This window comes from Elaeis guineensis, chromosome 8 (assembly GCF_000442705.2).
Source record: "Elaeis guineensis isolate ETL-2024a chromosome 8, EG11, whole genome shotgun sequence".
In the NCBI taxonomy this organism is placed as follows: Eukaryota; Viridiplantae; Streptophyta; class Magnoliopsida; order Arecales; family Arecaceae; genus Elaeis; species Elaeis guineensis.
Window position 1 is genome coordinate 39,835,782 of NC_026000.2, and position 15,625 is coordinate 39,851,406.

Here is a 15,625-nt window from a genome sequence, read left to right on the forward strand (position 1 = left end):
AGAGTATCAAAGTATGTCGAGAAATAAACTAAAAAAATATCAAGATTTTTTGATCTAATCGAAGAGGAGATACTTATCTAGTAAATTTTTGAGCATCTTAAGGATAAAGATATTCTCTCTAAATGGACACCTCTTTATACACTACAATTAAATAGTATAGTAGAAAGAAAGAATCACACTCTATTGAATATGATGCGGTCTATGATGTGCTTCACGATCTTTCAATATCTTTCTGGGGATATGTCCTAGAAACTGTGGCATATATACTAAACAAGTGCCTTCGAAGTATGTTGCTAGTACTCCATATGAGATATAGAAGAAAAAAAATTAAATCTTAATATTTTAAGATTTGAGGCTGTCCTGCTTATGTCAGAAATATCTTTGGATACAAGCTAAGTACTAGATCAGACAAGTGTAGTTTGTAGGATATCCTAAGAAAATTAATGGATACAACTTTTACCATCCTACTGAACAAAAAATGTTTGTTAGTAGGTACATCACTTTCTTGAAAAAGAGTGTTTGATTTGGTGAAGGTCTAGTCCAAAACCAAGTGGAAGTTGGAGTCCAATTTAGATTGGGTTAAGTCTTGTTGCGGACAAGGGCTCGGCCTGTCACATGAGGTATTGTTCGCTCTGGCCTATGGGCCTCACAGTTTTGCCCTTTAAAAGGTGCCTCACGTGGAAAAATTTTTTCTCCTTATAAGCACAAGTCTCCCTTAACTCACAATCGATGTGGGACTATTGGTGCCCTCCACATTATTAGAACCACAACAAAGCTCTCCAGTCAAGGAGGACTCTGATGTGTACAGTCCGAGGAGCCCTACAGTCAGCTGAGGTGGACCTCAATCCTAGAGAATCGAGGCAGACCTCGACCCTATCTAGCACACCATTGTTGCGGACAAGGCTCGGCCCATCATATGAGGTATTGTCCTCTCTGGCCTATGGGCTCCACGATTTTGCCCTTTAAAGTGCACCTCACATGGGAAGAATTTTTTCTCCTTATAAGTGCGAGTTCTCTTGACTCACAACTGATGTGGACTATTGGTGCTCCACATTATTAGAATCACAACAAGTCCAATCCCATTAGACTAATAAAACTCAATCTAAGTCAAATTAAAATCATATCTAATCAATTAAATCTGATTTAATTTGACTAGGATCCCATCCCAATCAAACACTACTAAAATTAGGTCAAACCTAATCTAGATAAGTTTCGATCAAGTATTCATTAGGTCTAATCTCATTAGATTTGTGAAACCTAATTTGAGACAAACTCAATGTAATTTTTTTATTTTAGTCTAATTATCAATCAAATTGATAATTAAGATAACTTATGATTTATGATTCAAAATCATAATTCAATGATTTGATCAGTTAAGATCTTTTTATGTGAGACTCCATAGGTTCTATTCTATCTAGTAGTGAGAAATATTTGATTCCATCAAAATTTTATCAAAACTTTTTTCAATGGATTAGAATAATTTCAACTCACCATCAAAAAATTATTGACCATCAAAAAATTATCATTGGTCTCACAATTTAGCAGTAACGTCTAGCAGCATGTAGTAGCAATCCAGTAGAACAGAAGGATAAACCTCTAGGTGTAGTTACCGTATGACTCAGTTCTTCTATCATGATTTTCGACAAGATGGAGGTTATGAAAACTCGTCAAACCCCATCATCTGTCATATATAAGATTTAATCAGCTCAAGTTCAAATCATGAAATCTTATGAAAACTCTTTTCTATAATTCACTATGTCGTGGCCACGATCTTATAAACAACTTTATAAATTATATAGGTACTCCTTACTATAAGGTTGATAGATTTCTTCTAAGTGTGCACCCTACTTTTACAGCAAACCTACTATAACCAACATATACAGTGAGGACTCAAATGGCTAGGAGATCAAGTTTATATGCAATCAAACTACAGCAATCTTACTGTGAGTAGCTCAGATACCGTAGATCTAAGAACTATTCACACAACTACAACATCGAGAATGTCAATGATGAGTGAGTAGATTCAAGTAACTTCTCATATTGGTCATACTTAGTACTGTTGTTCTCTAACAACCTCCTATACTCTCGCTCTAGTGTCCCATACTATAGACTCGAGACTCATCTATCCTAAGAGAAGCAATCTATGCATCGATCGGATCAATCATCATCTCCTAATGATCCATCAATTGAGAGCAATTTAGGAATTAACCATCAATAACACATAACTTAAATTCTCAACTCTTAAGAATATATGTTAGAAATTGAGTAGGGTTGCATGCATAGATTTCAAAACTTTTTTGAAATAGTAGTAGAAATGATCTAAGTTAAATCTTTTAACCCTACATGTAATAGATCTAATCTATAGTTACCCGACTCTAGATCTAAGACATGCATATAATCTAAAAATTAAAATAAAATTGAGATTAGATCTCCATACCTTGCACGGGTTGAAATACATCGCAACTAATGATCTTAGATCTGAAAGTTTCTGAGCCACACACTGTCCAACTTCTATAGATATACACCAGGATCAACCTTGAATCTTATTTCTTATCGTAGAAATTTCTTCTTCAAATAGATCTCAGCTTATTGAAACTCTGATCAACTCTTGATCTTTGACCGCGATCTCAGACTTGAACTGCAGCCTTTTTCCTTTTCTTTGATGTAGAATCAACCACCCTTCACCTTGGGCGTGTGGAAAGATGGGACACCCAACACTTGGGCATTGGAAAGAGAGGAAGAATGGATGGCATGGAGAAGGAGAGGAAGAGGTCTTAATTCATACAAATTCAATAATCAATAAACCCTAGAAGACCATCTCCTCTCTTGATTCCAATCAATATCCAATCAGGCTAAAAATGTTAGATCTTATCTCACAAGATCTCTTACCTTTTAATTTGATTTTCTTCCTAAGAAAATCAGACCTAATTAGAAAGGATCTTTCCTCAAAAGTCAAGTAGATGTAGTGCCCTCATCCTATAAGGCAAGATGAGAGGGCACCACTTGATATTTAAGGCACGTAGTTGGGGTGCCAACTCTTGGCACCCCTTTAGGATTTTATGCACAAGAGAAAAGGTGTAGCCCTCTCTCTCTCTCCTTCCATGCCTAAGCAAAAGAGGGGCAGGCCCCTCTCTCTTTCTCACGCCCTCTCCAAGGGATGGCACCCCTTGGAGTTTCCAAAAGGGGAGGCTTGCACCTTTTCTCTTCTTTCCAATATTTTCACATCACATTAAAAATAACAAGGAAGAAAATAAGGAGATTAGTTTGCCAACTCATTGACTTGATCCAATCCTTTTGGATCCTCAAATAGGTGCCCATCCAAATCAAAATAAATTAGATTAGATTCAAGACTATGAACTTGATCCAATCCTTATCTAATAAGAAATTGAAGTACAGAGAAGAATTAGATTAACCATATGTTGCATGGTTCTCTTAAACCCAATAGGATTTCAATAAATCCTAACTCAATTAGAACTTCACAAGTCTAATTGATTAATTCAAGATTTAATCCCTTAATGTATGACCCCATAAGTTTCATTCTATCTGGTAATGAGATATATTATGATCTTCATCATAATATCATCAAAACTCTTTTGATGGATTGAAATAATTCTAACTCTACCTTTTGAGGGTCATCGATCATCAAGATAACATTCGATGAGTCTCATAATCCACCAGTGACACTTAGAAGTATGTAGTGGCAACCCAGTAGAATAAAAGTGTGAACTCCTAAGTGCAGTTATTGTATAATTCAGTCCTTCTATCATGAGTCCCGAATTGATGGAGGTCATGGATAACTTGTCAGATCCCATCACCAGTCATATTCTAGATTGGCTCCACTCGAGTTCATTTGTGAATTCTGTGAAAATTTCTTTTCAGTATTCGCACTTATTTTGGCTAAAGATTTTTTGAACTCAGTCTTACAAATTACATAGGATTTCTTCTTTTCTATCAAGATTGATAGATTCTTTCTAGGTGCATCCTACTTCTAACAACGAATCTGAACCTAATGTAGCCAACATACACAGCAAGGATCTGAATGGCTAAGGATCAAAAGAACATGCAGTCAAACTCAGTAGCTTTATTGCGAATAGCTGATGACACCACAGGTCAAAGAATCACTCACAATACTGTAGCATCGAGATAACCACTAACGAGTGAGTAGACATCCAAGTGATTTCTCGTATTGGTCATGCTCAGTGCAAGTTGTTCTCTAACAATTTTTCATACTCTCACTCTAGTGTCTCTATACTACAGACCCGAAACTCATCTACCCATAAGAAATATGATGCATGCACCAATCTTAAATGGATTGATCACTATCCTTCGTGATGATCCTTTGATCGGAAGTATTTAGAAACTAACCACTAATAATGTATGTCTCAAATTTTTAATATCTTTGAGAATATACAAAATTATCTTTATTAATTTTTAGGATAAATCATGGACATATAAATATAATTGAAATAAAATTTTTTTATTAATATAAAAATATTATAAGTACAAAGATAAGCCCTGAAAATATAAAATATATCAGCCAATAATTAGCTTATAGGGCACTCATCTCACAAACTCTCACTTGACCTAAAGCCAATTGATCATATACTTAAGGCCCATCTTCTCAAGGTGAGCTTCGATCTTCTGTTGGTTGAGAGGCTTGGTCAGCGGATCCGTCACATTATGTGTGGAGTTGACTCTTTGTATCTCGATGAACTTCTTCTCGAGGTATTCACATATGATATAGAACTGTCGCTCTATATGCTTAGATTTCTGATGAGACTTGGGCTCCTTAGTGAGGATTATGACTCTATTGTTGTCGCAGTGTAGTGCAATAGCATCTGATGGCATCACACCTACCTCTGCAATGATCTTCTTGAACCAAAAATTTTTCTTAGTAGCTTCATGTGGGAAAAATTCAGTGCAGGGTAAAATGGTAATTTTAAAATTTTTTCAAAATCACTATTTTACAGTGAAAATTATTAATTAATCTAATTAATTAATATAAATTTATCCTATACTAGGATCTAAATATGATATATAGCATGCATGCATTTAAATTTGAAATTTGAATTTGAACAGTAAACACTTTACTGTAATGTGTTCAGAACACAATACCTTTGTGCGGGTAGTAGATCACCGCAATCTGATCACCGTCGGGAGAGTCTGATCATCACGATGTAGCCATACAGTATATCTGGCCTCTGCGGATCATCCACACGAAGCTTCCAGTCTGATCGACTCCTCACGAGTGCTAGCTCGTTAGAGTGCCCTTTCGACGATCGATGCTGATCGAACTCCTTCGATTGATGTCTATCGATTTTTTGGATGCTTTGGATCATCAGGATGTTAAAGATCTCTCTAAAATTTAGTGGGCTCACGATACTCGTAGCTCACCTTCTCACTTCCCGAACTCCAGGCTGAAACCCTGAAGAACTCACTGAAACCCTGCGCACACTTTTTCTTTCTTTTCTTTCTTTTTCTCTCGGAAGGATATAGACCTTCACCTTACACACAAGGATTTCTCACGCCTAGATTTTCTCCAAAATTTTTCTTGCACACGTCCCACTCTTCTCCTCCTTTTAAAACAGCAACCAAGGTCTTATCCACGTGAGAGGATAAAGATGAGTAATTATACATTTGAATTCAAATTAAATTTTGAATTCAAATGGAAACTAATTTATCCCTATCCACTAAGGGCGTGAGAAGAGGAGGGCATGGCTTAATTTGTGTGTGAGTGATTTCATGAGAAATATTTTCTCGTGTAATAAATGGGGTGCTAAAAGAGGATAAGATCAAGGCACTAAGATTGGTTGCTCATTCAAATTCAAACTTTATTTTGAATTTGAATGGCCAACCAATCATCCTTATCCACTCATTTGGTGCATTAAAGTAGGGTGTGAGGAGGGCTTTGCGTGAGAAAAAATTTATGAGAATTTTCTTCTCGTGAATTCAAATGGGTGCAGTGGAAGTGAGGTGGTGCAGAGAGAATGGGTCAAGGTAGTTTCATTATTTAAACCAACCTAATTTAACCAAATAAGTTAGGCCCAATTAGACTAATTTAAACCCAACTAAATTAGGCTTAATTAGGCTCAATAAAATCCTAATCAAATTAGAAATTGATTAAGCCCAACCCCTAATCAAATCAGGGGCCAAACCATCTCGACGATTAGGTCAACTCTTAACCTAATCGGGTCAAACCCAACTGAATCCAATTCAATTGGACTTGATCCAAAAATAATTACTCAATTAAATTGAGTTAATTAGTGATCAAATTATTAATTAAACCTCTCATAAATATTGAGTTCAAATTCGATGGATAATCAGGCATCAGAATTCATCAATATGTAACCCTGATCGAAGAGTCCCAAACCAGTGGGACTCTTGACCCCGGTACCCAAAATGTGTGGGACTCGTGATCAGAGAATTTTGATTCTCGATCATAGAGTCCCAGACACATAGGACTCATAGTCCACGAGCATTAGGACTCTTCATCAGTCATCAGATCAGATAGGAACCTCTAATGTGTGTGACCCCATAGGTTCGAACCTAAGTCGATAGCACAGGAACCAATTCCTGTGCTAATCGAAATGACCATCTAGCAATGGTACCCGATGATCGGATAGGTCGAATAGTCGCAATCGCAACACTTAAAACCTACGTGAATATGGTTACTGTATAATTCATCCTTTTGACCTCTGTGTTTAGGATGACTCAGGGTTCAACTGTCAACTCTGATTAGATCATTAAAATCGTGCTCAACTCAAACAGTCCTGTGACTCCTCACAAAGACTACCCTGGCTAAGGTTTTGCTAAATTGAAACACGACTGTACACAGCTCCTAAACTGGAGTGGTCAATCCCATCTTGACACACGCACCGACAAGTCAAGTACTTGACTACACCTAGCAGCCTTCCGTCACTGAATTAGAAATTCAGGTAGTCCAGTGCCTAAGTGCAGTGAGTTGCTTGCAAGTCACCGTGGTGGTCTCAGGTCAGAGGGACATTTATACCCATATTCCATCAGAGTAAATCTTGACAGTAGAAATAGCTCCGGAGTCGGTCACATTCAGTGTAGATGTACCCTTACATCTCACCTGTATGCCATACTAATGTCTCCACACTCATTGGTTAAGAGGACAACTAACCTATATGGCACACAATGACCTATTCTTGATAAATGTTGTCGTCCTTGGTAACAACGTATCATTTGGTCGCGAACAGATTTAAGGACTAAATGACAAATCCTTCTTTGTCGAGTCTAAATAGTCCTAAGGACTTCACCACAACATAGGAGTTCATTAGAAGATGAAATATTTTGTGATGAAAAATACCAAAATAATTTTTATTAATTCATAATTCATATACATATACAAAAATGAGCACAACCGTCAACAGGCTGACGATTGGCTTTGGGACACTATTCTCAACAATCTTTCACTTGGCCTAAAGCCAATCGGTGCAGTATCTAATACCCATCTTCGACTTATAATCGTCGAACTCCTTCACCGTAATGGCTTTAGTGAATGGGTCAGCCAGATTCTCCTTTCCATCGATCTTCTGAAGGTCGACGTCATCTTGATCCATAATTTCTCGGATGAGATGGTAGCGGCGCAGAATATGCTTCGCCTGCTGGTGTGCCTTGGGTTCCTTCGCCTGAGCAACGGCTCCAGAGCTATCACAGTAGAGCAGAACTGGACCAACAAGGGAGGGTGCTACTCTGAGCTCGATGATGAATTTCCTCAGCCACACCGCTTCTTTGGCAGCATCTGATGCAGCAACATACTCTGCCTCGCAAACTGAATCAGCCACTGTGTGTTGCTTGGAACTCTTCCAGTAGATAGCCCCACCATTAAGGGTAAAAATAAATCCCGACAAACTTTTGCTGTCATCGTGATCAGACTGGAAACTAGAGTCTGTAAACCTTATAAGTCTCAAGTCCGATTCACCATAAACAAGCCACTGGTCCTTGGTATTTCTTAAATACTTCAGGATGGTTTTAATAACCTTCCAGTGATTCTCTCCTGGATCAGATTGGTATCTACTCACTACCCCTAGTGAGTATGCCACATCTGATCGTGTACATGTCATGGCGTACATGATAGATCCCACTACTGAAGCATATGGAATCCTACCCATACGCTCTCTCTCTTGAGGTGTTGTCGGACAATCCCTCTTCGAGAGAGAAATTCCATGGCCTATCGGTAGATAGCCTTTCTTGGAATTCTCTATGCTGAACCTCTTCAGCATAGTATCTATGTACGTAGACTGGGATAAACTAAGCAACCTTTTAGATCTATCCCTATAGATCTTCATCCCTAGGATTTAGGAAGCTTCTCCCAAATCTTTCATGGAGAACTGTGATGACAGCCAAATCTTTATCCCCTGTAATGCAGGGACATTATTCTCGATTAAGAGAATATCATCCACATACAATACAAGAAATACCTTTACTAGACCATTAGCCACTTATAAATGCAGGGCTCTTCTCCATTCTTAACGAAGCCATACGTCTTGATCGTCCTATCAAAACGTATGTTCCAACTCCGGGATGCCTGCTTAAGTCCATAAATGGACCTCTATAGTCCGCACACCTTAGACTCATCAGTGGATGTGAATCCATCAGGTTGTATCATACACACCTCTTCATCTAGCTCTCCATTTAGGAAAGCTGTCTTCACATCCATCTGCCAGATTTCATAGTCCAGAAGGGTAGCTATCGCAAGCATAATCCGAATGGATTTGAGCATTACCACAGGAGAAAATATCTCGTCATAGTCTATACCATAACATTAACGATATCCCTTGGCAACCAGACGGGCTTTATAGGTTTCCACCTTTCCGTCTGCACCCCTCTTCCTCTTGAAGACCCACTTACACCCTATGGGTTTTACTCCTTCGGGTGGGTCAACCAATATCCACACATCGTTGACCTTCATGGACTCTATTTCAGATTTCATGGCCTCTAGCCATTTCTCAGAGTCGGGTCTCTGCATTGCATCCATGTAGTGATCGGATCCTCATCATTTTCATCAAGTTCAATAGGATCGTCGTTCCGGACCAAGAAACCATAGTATCTGTCTGATTGACGTGGTACTCTACCAGATCGCCTTAAGGGTGCTTGAACAATGGGCTCCAGATCTGATCTAATCAAATCCAGTTCAGGTTCAGCAACTTGCGTCAGATTTTTCACCTATCGAATTTTGTCAAGTTCGACCTTAGAGGCAACAGTCCCTTCACCAAGGAACCCCCTTTCCAAAAAGATTGCCTTAAGGCTGACAAACACGTTTTGCTCATCAGCTAGGTAGAAGTAATACCCTTTGGTCTCTTTTGGGTACCCTACAAAATTACACTTGTCAGACCTAGGTCCAAGCTTGTCCGTAATTAAACGTTTAACATAAGCCAGACACCCTCAAACTCTAAGGTGCGAGAGTACTGGCTTACGTCCTATCCATATCTCATATGACATTTTGGTTACAAACTTACTCAAAATTCTATTTAGAAGGTAACAAGCCGATTCGAGTGCATATCCCCAAAGGGAGATCGATAGACCAGCAAACCCCATCATGGATCGAACCATGTCCAACAAGGTCCGATTCCTCCTTTCAGACACACCATTATGCTGTGGTGTTCCACCATTATGCTGTCCACTGAGAGAGAATCCCATTCTCTCCAAGATATGTCAGAAAATCATTGGAAAGGTATTCACCTCCTCGATCAGATCGAAGAGTTTTAATACACTTTCCAGTTTATTTTTCTACCTCATTTCGGAATAGTTTGAACATTTCAAATGACTCCGACTTATGCTTCATTAAATAGACATACCCATACCTCGATAGATCGTCTGTGAAGGTTATGAAGTAGAAATATCTACCTCTTGCACTTGAGCTCATGGGTCCACATACATCAGAATATACCAGAGCCAAGAGTTCACTGGCTCACTCACCTTTTCCAGTAAAAGGTGACTTGGTCATTTTACCAAGAAGACAGGACTCACAGGTTGGAAGTGATTCATAATCACCTACTTCAAGAATTTCTTCTTGAGCCAACCTGTTTATCCTATTCTTATTTATATGACCTAGCCTACAGTGCCAAAGGTAGACATCTGACACATTATCTATTCTAGGGCATTTACCGGAGGTTTGAACCACATTAACAGGTTGTGATAGAAAGTAAATTCCATTATTAAGTTGTCCAACAAACATTGTAACACTATTCAAAATAATATTGCAAATATTTCTTTTTATTAAAAATTGATAACCATTTATGGCCAAAAGGCCTACAGAAATAATATTTAATAAAAAGCTTGGACAATAGTGACATTCACTCAAAATTATTTTTCGAGAATTGATTACAAGGTTCATGATTCCTAATGCTAGAACTGGAACTTTGCTTCCATCTCCAAAGTTCAGGAATCTCTCACCTTCATCAAATCTCCTACTGACCTGTAGACCCTGCATCGAATTGCAAATATGATAAGGGCTTCCAGTATCCAATACCCAGGCAGTAGTATCATAAATGGAAAAGTTGCAAGGTGTTATCATATAAGTACCTTGCTTCTTCTTCGGCCTGTTCGGGTCCAGTGAGGCAATGTATAGAGGACAGTTCCTCTTTCAGTGCCCCTGCTTCTTACAAAAGAAGCACTCTGCCTGATTCTGGTCGGGCTTATGCTTCTTGATCTGACCCTGTGCAGACATCTCAGCATGCGGCTGCACCTTCTTATTCTTCTTCTTCTTGTTCTTCTTCCCTTTCTTAAAGGGTCGACGACCAGAAGAAGACCCTCCCACAATATTTACCGACTCCTTATGGAGCTGGTGGTCCTTCTCAAAGTTTTGCAGCAACCCCAACAAGCTGTAGTAGTTCACTGCAGACTTTATCATTCGAAAATGAGTAAGGAAGGGAAGGTAGGACTTAGGCAGAGAATTAAGGATCGCATCTTTACCGAGCTGCTCGTGCAGGGGAAAGCCCAATTTATTTAGGTGCTCAATCATTTCAATCATGTACAGTACATGATCAGTGACTGAGGCTCCATCCCTCATCCGAGCATTGAAAATGGCACAACTAGTTTTGTACCTTTCAACATCGTCAGGTGTGCCAAAATAGTCATTCAACATTTGAAGCATCTTCTGTGACTGGGCGTTCTCGAACCTGCGGCTGAACTCATCATTCATTGCCGCTAGCATTATGCACCGAACGATGGTGCGGTCGTTGAGCCACTTCTGGTAAGTATCTCGGACCGTCCCTCTAGCGTTCAGGGCTGGCTCCTCAGGTGCCGGATCCGTTACTACATAAAAGATCCGCTCATGCTCAAGGATAATTTTTAATTTTTGATACCAGCTATCGAAATTAGGTCCCATGAGCTTGTCATTATCTAATAATGACCGGAGCGACAGGGTAGTGGCCATAGCTGCATAAAGAAAAACTAGACCTATATTAGTACATAAATTATTAATACTAAAGACTTGGACTTTAGTCTAAAGTTTCTCCCAGTATTTTTATAAATTCGTAGCCTCAACCTCCAATTCGAGAAATTACTTTAATTCCTTAGTGGGTACTAGAATCCACACAGACTACACACGAGCCCAACTTTGGTTGGTCAACCCATGTGCATCTATGGGTAGGTTCATAACCAGTTGTTTCTCTAAACAACTTCTAGTAATTAATTTTGCCCCAGAACCTAATCAGTAGGCTTTGGCCTCCACTGAAAAAATCTGGTTAGGTCCAACCATTAACATGATTTGATTTGGTGAATCGGACCAATAAATGATTAAGCCCGACTTTGGTCGACCAACCTAACCACCATCAGAAAGACTCAAACCAAATTATCATACTATAAATGATAATTCCATTAGTCAATAAGCACCTCAAAGCTGGCATTAGGAGCATCTAAATCAGTCAAATTGATTTACCTAATGACATGGGTGAGCCCTAATCACCAAGTGATCTAATCAAAACTTAATTCATCAGGTTGGCCAGGTAAGTGAGATCAGTGGTGGGGATAAGCCATTAACTCGTCAGAGATCAAATCACTGCGAGTAGCTCCCACTTAAAAACCACTGGTCAAACTACCAAACTTACCTTAGACACCAAGCGGTTCATTAGTTTTAATTTGATCAACTTAGTAATAGGATTCCACCGCGTAGCCATGAATTAAGTCCATCTTGGTCTAGTTAAAGACATGGACCCATTTAACTACAACTATTGGAGTTGAGTCTAGAGTATCCTTGACCTAATCTAATTCAACTTTTGATTAGATTTGATCAATTACTCTAATTTAGTCCATTTCTTTAAGCTAACCTTAGGTCTAACCCAATTATGGACCTAATCCATCTAACCCATTGACTCACAAGTTTATGCAATTGTCTTAGGTCTTAATTCATAATTCTAGACCTACTAGACAACACTTAATTCTTTTAATTAAGTATTTGGACTGATGGGTCAGGGTTTGGCATTTCGAAAATAATTTTTAAATTTGAAAGGTTTTATTTTCTGTTCACCAAATATGTTGACTCATTACATAAATAGATCAGCACATTTCATAAATAGCAATCCTATTGCTAATTACATAACAGAAAATAACTCAATCAAAATAAATCATGAATATTTCTTTCGCTACTTCATCTGCATGAGATATAATTACATCGGCACCCCTACCACCATAGGAGACCCCATCGAATGGGAAGAGAGGGCCTTTAAACCCTACTTTTCTCCTATGACTGGACGGTCATGGCAACCAACCCAATTCGATTACTTGCTACTTGGATCAAGTATATCTAAATATACCAATTTCAAAATTTAAATTTTAAATTTTGAATTTCAAATTTCAAACAAATTTCAAATTTTAAATTTTAAATTTTTGAATTTCAAATTTTGAATTTTAAATTTTGAATTTTAAATTTTGAATTTTAAATTTGAAATTTTAACCAAATTTCAAATTTCAAATTTTTGAATTTTGAATTTCAAATTTCAAAATTCAAATCTCAAATTTTGAATTTTAAATTTTTGAATTTTGAATTTCGAACAACTTTCAAAATTTAAATTTTAAATTTTAAATTTCAAATTTTAAATTTAAACTTTTAGATTATAACTTAATCTACACTTGCAAATATATATATCATATCTAAGAACCTGCTCTAATACAATTTGTGGGGAAAATTCAGTGCAGGGGTAAAATGATAATTTTAAATTTTTTTCAAAATCACTATTTTACAGTAAAAATTATTAATTAATCTAATTAATTAATATAAATTTATTCTACACTAGAATCTAAATATGATATATAGCATGCATGCATTTAAATTTAAAATTCAAATTTGAACAGTAAACACTTTACTATAATGTGTTCAGAACACAATACCTTTGTGCGGGTAGTAGATCACCGCAATCTGATCACCGTCGGAAGAGTCTAATCATCATGATATAGCCACACAGTATGTCTGGCCTCTGTGGATCGTCCACACGAAGCTCCCGATCTGATCGACTCCTCACGAGTGCTAGCTCGTTGTAGAGCCCTTTCAACGGCCGATGCTAGGGATGGCAAAATTAATCCGACCCGATGGGTATACACCCTACCCGAACCCGGTCAAACTCGAAAAATAGGGTTTGACTGGGTTTGGGTAAAACCCAAAAACTATAGTACGGGTATGGGTAGGGTATGGGTAGTGCTATTTTCTACCCGAACCTATGGATATGGGTAATACCCGAACTCATATCCGAATATATATATATATATATATATATATATATATATATATACATATATATACATATCCAAATATATATATACATATACATATACATATATACATATCCGAATATATATATATACATATACATATACATACATATATATATATATATATATATATATATATATATATATATATATATATATATATATATATATACATACATATATACACACACACACATATACACACACACATATATACGATCTCTCTCTCTTTCTCTCTCTCTCTATATATATATATATATAATTATATATATGTATGTATGTATATGTATGCATGCATATATGTATGCATGTATGTATGTGTGTGTGTGTTAGAAGTGTGTATGTGCGTATGTATGTATGTATATATATATAATTGGTAATTTTATTTTTGATTGATAATATGCATAAAATCATTTTACTTTTTTTTTGGCTATAGAATGGATGGGTATGGGTTGGGTATGGGGCGGGTATGGATTGGGTACGGGAAAATGGGTTACCCACGGGTATCCCCGAACCCGTTGGGTATGGGGATGGGTATCTCTTTTCTTACCTGATTGGGTATCGGGTAGGGTTTGGGTATAGGGTATTAAGTTCGGGTTTGGGGATGGGTAGTATACTACCCGACCCAAACCCTACCCATTGCCATCCCTAGCCGATGCTGATCGAACTCCTTCGATCGATGTCTGTCGATTTTTTGGATGCTCTGGATCATCAGCAAACATGCTTAAGAGGATGTTGAAGATCTTCCTAAAATTTGGTAGGCTCACGACACTTGTAGCTCACCTTCTCACTTCTCAAACTTCAGGCTGAAACCCTGAAGAACTCACTGAAACCCTGCGCACACTTTTTCTTTCTTTCTTTCTTTTTCTCTCGGAAGGATATAGACCTTCACCTTGCACAGAAGGATTCCTCACGCCCAGATTTTCTCTCCAAAATTTTTCTTGCACATGCACCACTCTTCTCCTCCTTTTAAAACAACAACCAAGGTCTTATCCACGTGAGAGGATAAAGATGAGTAATTGCACATTTGAATTCAAATCAAATTTTGAATTCAAATGAAAACTAATTTATCCCTATCCACTAAGGGCGTGAGAAGAGGAGGGCATGGATTAATTTGTGCATGAGTGATTTCATGAGAAACATTTTCTCATGTAATAAATGGGGCGCTAAAAGAGGATAAGGTCAAGGCGCTAAGATTGGTTGCTCATTCAAATTCAAACTTTGTTTTGAATTTGAATGGCCAACCAATCATCCTTATCCACTCATTTGGTGCATTAAAGTAGGGCGTGAGGAGGGCTTTGCATGAGAAAAAATTCATGAGAACTTTCTTCTCGTGAATTCAAATGGGTGCAGTGGAAGTGAGGTGGCACAGGGAGAATGGGTCAAGGTGGTTTCATTATTTAAACCAACCTAAATGAACCAAATAAGTTAGACCCAATTAGACTAATTTAAACCCAACTAAATTTGACTTAATTAGGCTCAATAAAATCTTAATCAAATCAGGAATTGATTAAGCCCAACCCCTGATCAAATCAGGGACCAAACCATCTCGACGATTAGGTCAACTCTTAACCTAATCGGGTCAAACCCAACTGAATCCAATTCAATTGGACTTGATCCAAAAATAATTACTCAATCAAATTGAGTTAATTAATGATCAAATCACTAATTAAATCTCTCATAAATATTGAGTCCAAATTCGATGGATAATTGGGCATCAGAATTCATCGATATGTAACCCTGATCGAAGAGTCCCAAACCAGTGGGACTCTTGACCCTGGTACCCAAAATGTGTGGAACTCGTGATCACAGAATCCTGATTCTCGATCATAGAGTCCCAGACATGTAGGACTCATAGTCCATGAGCATTAAGACTCTTCATCAGCCATCAGAT